The sequence below is a fragment of the Ambystoma mexicanum genome, chromosome 7p (assembly GCF_040938575.1).
Source record: "Ambystoma mexicanum isolate Mex_15411 chromosome 7p, UKY_AmexF1_1, whole genome shotgun sequence".
Taxonomy (NCBI): domain Eukaryota; kingdom Metazoa; phylum Chordata; class Amphibia; order Caudata; family Ambystomatidae; genus Ambystoma; species Ambystoma mexicanum.
This window is the reverse complement of record NC_090939.1, coordinates 773447181-773456703: the sequence shown is the minus strand read 5'-3', so window position 1 is coordinate 773456703 and position 9523 is coordinate 773447181. Positions and strand designations below refer to the sequence as shown.

General features: G+C 47.0%; 1 protein-coding gene across 1 annotated transcript in view; it reads left to right on the top strand.

The window, feature by feature from the left end:
* The first annotated feature begins 285 nt into the window (after positions 1–285).
* The window catches only part of LOC138526307 (parapinopsin-like), a 2832341-nt gene continuing 2823103 nt past the window's right edge, over positions 286–9523 (top strand). Inside the window, exon 1 of the mRNA XM_069636896.1 lies at positions 286–735. The gene's annotated coding sequence lies outside the window, so the exon portion shown is untranslated. The remainder of the gene's footprint in view (positions 736–9523) is intronic.

Below are 9523 nucleotides of genomic sequence, written 5' to 3'. Positions count from 1 at the left end.
ATGCATATCTGTTTTTTTTTTTCATATATAAATACACAAGGAAAGGAAACAAAGTTAATTCTGCTATATTCTGTCTACATGTATGTGTAAAAATCCGAAAAACACGAAAACAAGGACCCTTTGAGCCTTGATCATGAATGATATGATTTTTTTGTTTAATAGTAGTCTCAAGCGGAGAGCTGTTCCCTGTTGGTGCTGTAGGTGGCCTCAGTCGCATGAAGTGTTGCCGAACGTTCGCTTGATTTTGAAGAACTTGGCCGTGAGACTTACAATTACAGTCATGGGGACAGGATGGGGCGTCAGCAAGCCGAAGCAACGGACACCCATTCCTGACACCTTTCGGTGAAGTGTAGATGCAACAGGCACTCCCTCGCAGCAGCAGGCACCTCACACGCTGGACTGCTAGCAGCTCAGCCTTTCCCATTCAGGACTTGACCGGAACTTTTAGTTGCTCATCGTGGAGCGGGTATGACTGTTGCAGCTCACAGACAGTCACAGCAGTTTGCCATAGACCCAGCCGAGGCAACAAGTGGCAAGGAGGCGCCTTTCTAGTGGTGAGCAACAACTGGACGCACCCTGATAACCTGCGGGATTTGTGCTGACGTGTGGAATCCAGCCGGTGCCTATCTGTGGGGCTTCCGAACCCGTTGCGAACCTGGACACAGAAGGCTCAGCGCAAGGATAAAAACATCTCAGTTTCCAGGTCTTTTTCTAGAACGTGAGCAACAGAGGCAGGTGTGTGCATAAATTCAGCAATTGTGCGTACAAATTATGCAGCCTTACATGTGTGGCTTTCCCGTTAGTAATGTCAAAGCATTCCAGTTAAACCTAAGCTCGTACTTGATTTTAATGCATTTTTGGATATCTAAAATGCCTAGAACATACCGTCCCTCTAACTGCCATGTATACCCTGGGTAGTCAAGTAATACAGCAGCAAAATATAATACACTATTTTAAGTCAAAAGTAAAAAATGTCACACTTTCATCAGAGCACCATGTCTCAGCATGATTTTTCGAACAAAAGGCGAGTGAAGCGAACTTCTGCCTCATCTCAATAGCACCCCAAAGATATGCAAATGCCCGCTGGCGATGTGGTAGCGTAGCTGCCTGATCATCATGGTGTGATTACATCACCCAGGTCTGTCTTGTAGCACATTTTCTTTGTTATCTAAATTCTTGTCACATTTAAATGATTTAAAGTCGCCATTTCTAACGGTAAAAAGTATCTGTCTGAAAGGTAATGTTTAATTTCTGCATTCATCCAGCTACTATTATAACAAAAAGCATGAACCAAGTGCGCGTTCTGCCAGTATATGTATATGAAGTAAACCATTCCAGCCCGTGGATCTCGAGTAAAGTACTCTGCTTGCCGATTTTTTATTACTTTTGCATAGAACATCTAAACACAAGCAGTAACAACGTTGCATCGGTTTGATTTGTAAGACAATATAAACACGATTGAGAACAGAGTGTTCATTTTTGTGGCAACATTGGTATAACACAGTAATATTTAAATGTATCATGTTAAAATGTCTAAAGGACTGATTCATAACACCTTTTCCAATGGGACTGTACCATTATAAAATGCGCCTGTGAATCAGGCCCTAAGTTAAGTATGGGGACATGTCTGCCTATAGAAAATCCCAAACTGTTGGCCTTGGCATTGTGTGTTCGTGCTTTGCTTTGACTATTCCGAACTGTTTACCATCCATTATAAAACATGCCAAAATATGTGCCTTTAACCAGCATTTATTTTCAGAATGTAGAACAAACACTGCAGGTGCATCGCCAATTCTACAGCATGGTGCACAGGCGCTTATTGTGCAGAACGGTTTTACTTTCATTCAAGCATAGTATTGAGACAAAGTACACCACCACTAGAAAGAAACAAAGAAAGGCTCTGCATAAATCGTCGGACTTCAACTCCCATAAGCCTCTAGCGTTATGAGTCTTTGCCTTCATCATTTTCACAATCGTCTGATCCATAAAAGTCCTTCCTCCCTCATGGTTCCTGCTCTTTTCTTACTGTTTCTCGTGCACCATTCAGATAAGAATGAACCTGTTTTTCTGTGTATTGGACTGCTGCATATAATTCTTATATTTAGTGCCTTTTTCTTTTTGTACTTTCTGTGCTTTGATCTTGGGTTTTGTCCGTTAATTGGTTCTTGTCATTCCCACGTGAGCTGCACAGCGAACGAGACTCTGCACAAGGTCTTTTCAGTTTTTGCTAATTTTTTCCTGGGTTGTTGTAAAAGGAGTGGGTTTTTTTCAGGTTAGATGAAAGGACCAGCGAGCATGGTGACACTCTCACCGAGAGAATGTTTTCTTCAGAGAAAGGATTTGTTACGGCGAGTGTCGATTCTGAACATTAGCGTTGGGAGGCGCCCACTCCAGGTCAATGTCCGATCTAGCAGATGCCTTCTGGAATTCATGTCTCAGACCACAGATCAGGATTCAGGTAGAATTTCTCCTGGGGGCTGGAAATCGGGTGGCAGATTGGCTTTCAAGCCACCTGGCGGACCAAAACAGTTGGAGGACAGTCTTGGTAGAGTAAAGAGAAGCAATCAGATCAATTTAAGGTGGTCCTGTTGTCGTCAGGTGCTGAATAATCTCCACCGAGATTCTTAAGCTGGAAACTGGACCCATTTGCACTCATCACATATAGTTCTTCTAGATCTGCATTCCATGGACACACTGCACTTTTCTCCCCTTATTGGTGATTGCCAGAATTCCGCTGTTTGTTCAGAGACAAGAAGCAGACGTGCTGTGGATATCCCCAGCACAGATATGGTTGCCAGATGTGTTAGAATTGGCCCAAGCTGTGCCAATCCCTTGCACCCATTTCAGCGAGTTTCTTCTGAGTGAGAAACACCAGCCCCATCCCTTTGTTTTTGGAGGTTTCCTTTGTTTCATGGCATGTTTTGCTTCGGGGAGTGATTGACCAAAGAGAGGGTTTTGGTAGGGACTGTCCATCTCATTCGCTAGGCCTGGGCCAATTTCTTCATTTCATGCTACTGTGTCAGGGACTCCCATTGGGGCTCATCCATTGGTGAGTCGGCTACCTAATGGTATTGGGCGGACCATCCCTCTGCAACATTGGCATTCTTGTCTCTGGGGTGTTAATAAGGTGTTGTGTTTGTTTAGAAGAAGGCCAGACGATACCGATCTCTTTTTCAGGAAACTCTCTGCTAAACTAGTCGTGCTGACGTTTCTTGTTTCTTTCCAGATGGTTGAGGATGCTCGTGCTTTGGACCTTTCAGGGTGATATTTCACAACCACTGGTGTTTGTTTTTACATTTCATGACGTACTCAGACTAATTCATGTCTGATTGAGTTCCCACCATGTCCTCATTATCTTGCTTTATGTGTCCTGCACGGCGTGAGGGTGTATGAATGTAAGACTGCGGACCTACAAGTGCCTATGGATCAGTTATTTATTTCCTTTTAGTCCCCCTTTCACCCTGTTCTTTCTCCCTCCTTAGCTTGTTGCATTCGTTGGGTTACCCAATGGGCAGGAGTGGACATCTCCTCTTTCGAGGACCATTCTGTTAGAGGGGCTATTGCACCCAAAGCATTTTGGTAAGGTGCCAGACTGGAAGACATTGGAAAGAAGGACTTTCATGGATCATAGGATTGGTGAAGGAAAGGACTCATAATCCCAGAGACCGATGGGAGTGGAAGTCTGAGGATACATCAAGAGGCTTTATTTTTCTATGGCCTCAGTACAAGCTTGCCGGTCCGGAAATAGTGATGGCGTTATATCCATATGGGCACCCTTTTCCGGACCGTCGTAGTCCGAGTTGTGACACCGGTAACACTGACATTGCAAGGGACCCACCGCGCCTGGCAACACCGTTGCCGGTATCTCCGCAGACATGTGGCAGCCCTGCCTGTGATACCGGCATGGCGTAAGTAAGTGCACATTCCGAGGTGCATGGACATGCAACCACTAGCATGGTCATGCCGATATCAACGTGAAAACGATGTCGGAAATACCGGCATTGCGGACCAGGCGATAAGTGGATACTGGTGTGTAGAAACATGCCACAGGTGCTCAAAATCAGCACAGGCTGACCCAATGGTCTGTTCCACAGCTTAAAAGGACCCCTCCCACACACCACACCCCTTCCAGAACCACAATGCTAGCATTAGCAGTAGCAGTACTGGAGGACATGCCTGCAGAGCTACTGATTGAAGAGGCAGTGAGGTGGAGGAAGCAGCGGAGGCGCATGAGGAGAAGGGGGGCCATCATGGATCAGCAAATCTCTAATGCGCAACAGGTCGTACCACACAGGCAGCCACCGATCCCTCGTCTAAGGCCCACCCCATTCAACCTCACACCAGCTCAGATCCATACCCTGTACCGGCTAGACAGGGACACCATCACCACCATAGTGGACCTCGTTCATGATGACCTGGTCAGCCTCATTAATATCCAGACAGCCATCACCCCCTTGCTGAAGGTAGTGTATGTGCTACACTTTATTGGCACAGGCACATACCAGCACACAGTGGGCCAGCTGCATGGTATCTCCCACCCATGTTTCTCCCGTGTGCCAATCCAGGTGCTTGATGTTCTCCTGTCCCACATACGGGAGCCCCACGTACGGGAGCACATCAGCTTATCACGGACTGCTGAGGACATGAATGTCACAAAAATAGCATTCCATGCACTTGCAGTCATGCCTAATGTAACTGGTGCAGTGGACTGCACACATGTGGAGCTGGTGGTCAGGCATGCTGTGGACGTAGTGTACCGCAACAGGAAGCTGTACCATTCCCTCAACATACAGATGATGTGTGATGCCCACCACCTCATCGCACATTGCTGTGCAAGATTCTCTGGCTCTACACATGACTCCATGGTGCTGCAGAACTCCAACGTTGCCCAAGTACATGGCACGACATGCCGGACATCATACCTGGCTGCTCTGTGAGTCTAAATACAAAGCCATGTGGAGTGTTGAATTGGGGGCAGGTGTAGAGCATAGCATACTTGGCTGCTGGGTGAGTCTAACTACAAGGCCATGTGGAGTGTTGAATTGGGGGGAGGGCAGTGAGGAGTATAGCATACCTGGCCACTGGGTGAGTCTAACTACAAGGCCATGTGGAGTGTTGAATTGAGGGGGGGCAGTGAAGTGCATAGCATACCTGGCTGATGGGTAAGTCTAATTGCATGGCCATCTGGAGAGTTCCAAAAATAGCCCAGTATGAGACCCATGACCAGTAAATGTGCACACTGCATGCATCAGTCCATCATAACTCCCACTGCAAATTCATTATACAATTACCAATTCCCTGTGAAAGTGCCCAGAGGCGGGATAGGTAACTGAAAGGCAAAGGTAAATGAGGAATAAGAACAGAAAATATCATTACCCACAATTGTAACAATAATAAACCTCCCACATTCAAAGGGACATGACCCTAGTCAGCGTTGTGAGGTCTTGAAATGTGCAAGTGTGTAGGTGCAACTGAAGGTGCAACACAGCAGTAGCATTCCTGGGTGCAAGGCCTTGACAGCCGTGTCTCCATGTATGTAAAATATACAGTGCATACATAACTACATCTATGTGGTCCAGCAATGAACCAAAACCACATGTACCAGAATGCACCACTCCATGGTGACAATGATAGGGAAATACACAGTCAATGAAATACACAACACATGATGCTCAGCCAGAGAATCCAGAAGCTGCCCCCCCTGTAAAACTTGTGGATGCACACACATTTGACAGGTACACTGCCTGTTAGTACCCGTGTCATGTCTTCCAAATGTGACACCTTTAAATGGAATGCTCCTAGACAAAAATCTCTGAATTGGGAGTATGCTTCACTACCACTAATATATGATTTCAAGGTGACGTCGTCGGTTTCACACCCCAAAATCCAACCCCTCATAGCAAATATACCCCCCACACACATATTCCATCAATATATGTCCTTCGTCATATGGGTCACGATTTCTAAGCATGTCTATATAAAGTATTGGTAATAAAGACTGCACACCGGTACTACCACTGCATCACAAATGAATTTCGTTCAAATGCTAAAAGTACCGTTCTACCAGACATAGTTGAATTTCATATGTGAGACATCATTGACATTTACTTCCATTTGTGTCAGTTGCTGAGAAAATTGTTAGAGGTAATCTTGTCGGTAATCTTGTCTGTAAATGGTCCATGTGAATGCAACAGCACAAGATACACCCCACACACATCCTGAAATTAATTCCTTCTGGTACTCAGAAAAGAACTGTTAGTCTTCTCAATTTAACACTATACAGCCTGTGCCAACATGGAATGACCAGGAAATTGACATGTACCCTTTCTGTTGATCCGTGCAGGTGACGCTGGGTATGCCCTGATGCCATGGCTAATGACCCCCATCAGGCAGCCCCACAAAAGGCACGAACAGGCGTACAACTATGGCCATGTACGCACTTGCTGCACCATTGAGCATACTTTTGGCCTGTTAAAGGCCAGGTTCCTCTGCCCCAGCAGATCGGGGGGAGCCCTCATGTACACCCCTGAGAAGGTGGGAAAAAGTGTGCTGGCATGTGCCATGTGGCACAACATGTGCATCAGGTGCAATGTCCTCCTGCCCCCCCCGACATTGACATGCTACCACCAGAGGCTGAGGACGAGACTGAGGAGGAGGAATATGTCCAGTGCTGCAACAGCAATGATGGACGTGCCACATGTGCAGACCTTATACAGCACTACTTTTGAGCACCAGCTACACACACAGCACTGGACATTGAGCACACTGGGCACTGGACACTGTACATGAATAAATGCACTCACACCGAAAGATCAATGTCCAGTCATGTTTTTGTTATGAACACCATATACATTGTGAACATAATTACCATTTACATTTGTGATTGCCCTTGACTACCTCTACAATCTCACCCAACTATCCCTCCTCACACTCCTTCCCCAACTATCCCTCCCCACACCCCCAACCAACTAACCCACCCCACACCCCCTCTCCAACTATCCCTCCCCACATCCCCTCCCCAACTACCCCTCTGCACACCCCCTCCCCAACTATCCCTCCCCACATCCCCTCCCCAACTATCCCTCACCACACACAACGAGACTGTGTACTATTTTGTCCACGTTTATGTGGAAGGTTGGGCACATCTGCAGGGCAAGTCAGCTGCAGCGACGTACACCTTGGGCTGCTTTGTTGTGAACTTGTGAGAGCGTTGCTCGAAGATGGTGCCAGTGGCAAGGGCATGTGCCATTGTTCCACAAGTGTCTGCACTAACACGGCGATGGACTCAAACAGGGTTGAGATTGACCCATTCCACTCCCTCACCCACCATGACAGATGGTATATCCCTTGTGTGGCTTGGCCCAGCATCCGTGCGGTCCTCCTGGAGGTGTCCTGTAGTGTCTCTCGCATGAGCCGGGGCCTCCTTCAGGTATTGTTGCACCATTGTGTGCATTGATGTTTGTCGTGCCTCCATCCTGGACAGGCACCCCTCGATGTCACATACATTGTGTAGGGGTGGGGGTTGTCTGGTTGGGGCTCAGTGGTCCCACAGGACTGAATTCCTCAGCATCGGACTAGCTGTGGTCACTCGATATATAATCAGGCCCACCATCTTCCCCAATGTCAGCGGGTGGTCTGCCTTGCATGAGGGGTGCAGGTGGCTCCTGTCGGGTGGGTGCCTGTATGACAGTTGGCTCCTGTCGGAGGGTGCCTGTACGACAGGTGGCTCCTGTCCGGGGGGTGCCTGTACGACAGGTGGCTCCTGTTTGGGTGTTGGCTGGGCGGATGCAGTAGTAGCCCACTCCCCTCTGCTGCTGGATACACTGGATCCCTGGGTGGAGGTGGTAGTGGGCCAGCGGCAGCGTGCCCTGGTGTTCTGGGATGTTGTTGGCTGTTCCGCCTCATCGCCAGATGACGTGCCTGTGTGAGTCAGAAAGGCACAGCATCAGTGATGGGTGTGGATTCATCAGACAGACATGAGTACTAGTGATTTCAGATGTATGTGCATTGTCAAAGACATGCTGATGCCCATGCCATGGTGCACACATGTAGTTGTCGGAGAATGCTGTGTGGGTGTGTGCAGTGCCTGTGGCCTGGGGTATTGGCCTTTACCGGTTTGGGTGTTAAGGGTGTGGCACACAAGCTGAATGACATGGGGTACTCTGATTGTCACACAGATGTGTTAATCATGTGTCTGCTGCCTGTGGCATGAGCTGTGTTGAGATAGATTCTCCGGGATGTGACGTGGTGGGTGGGCCAAGTGGGCCACATGTATCATTGATGTGTGCATCTTGTCATCTGCTGGTGGTGGGGTTACGTGACACTGACATGACTTTGGGCATGTGGTAGCATGGCGGTGACAACAGCAGTTGTGCAGTGGCAGGGGGATGTGTGTCTGAGTTCCTGCAGATGCAATTTGTGGGGGCAATACAAGGGACCTGTGTGATGTTTGTTTGTTTGTTTTGTTTATTTTATTTATATTGCACACCAGCCCTAAAGGTGTTAGGGCGCAAAGGCATAAAGAGGGTTGTTAAGCTTATGTTACATAAAGGGCATGAATAATAAGTACATCTCTGGTTACAATGCTGTATAAATGAACAACAGGCAAGTGGATAGGTATTATACAATAAACACAAGGAATACAAAGAATAAATGTGAAACACATGTATGTAACAAAAGCAATGAGGTCACATGCATACGATAAAGCTAGGAAGTTGCAGGTGAGGTAAGGTCAAACGTCATGTTCCTTTAGCCAGTAAATGAGACTAGATCTAAATTGTAGGTAGGGTAAGTCTTCCCTTAAGGCAGGGGGAGGGAATTCCAGTATTGTGCTTCTTTAACGGGGAAGCTACTCCCACCAGATTTAGTACGCTTAAATCTGGGTACTAATAGAAGGTTAGAGTTGACTTTTCTTATGGGACAAGAGGCTGTTTGTCTAGTAAATCTAGCTGAGAGGTGTTGTGGGGCTGATTAGTTGAGGCATTTATGTGTCAGAGATGCATTTTTAAGTAGGATCTTGTCTTTCGTAGAGAGCCAATTGACGTTTCTTCTAAAGTGAGAAATATGGGCATTTTTAGGGAAGCTTAGGGCAGCTCTTAAGGCATTGTTTTGAAGGGTCCGAATTTTTGACGTAATGTATTTGTTGCTACCTATATAGAGGGTATTGCAATAGTCCAATTTGGATAAGATGAGGGCTCTTGCTAAGGTGATGCATTTGTTAGGTGAGAGGACGGGCTTGGCTGCTCTGATTAGCTTGCAAGTATGGGATGTAGCTGAGGCTACAGCATTTACTTGTTTGCTGAAGGTGAGCGTGGAGTCTATGTAGAATCTGAGGGTTTTGACTACCTTAGCCACAGTGATGTTGTTGTTGTCAATTATGAATGAGTAGTTCGGACCTGGTTTTTTGGTGTTGGATGGGGTGCCTGGAATGAGGAGTTCTGTTTTGTCATCATTCAGGCATAGACCGTGAGAAGCCATCCATGCCTGGATGATGAGGTATACTCTGTTCACAATGGCCAAATCC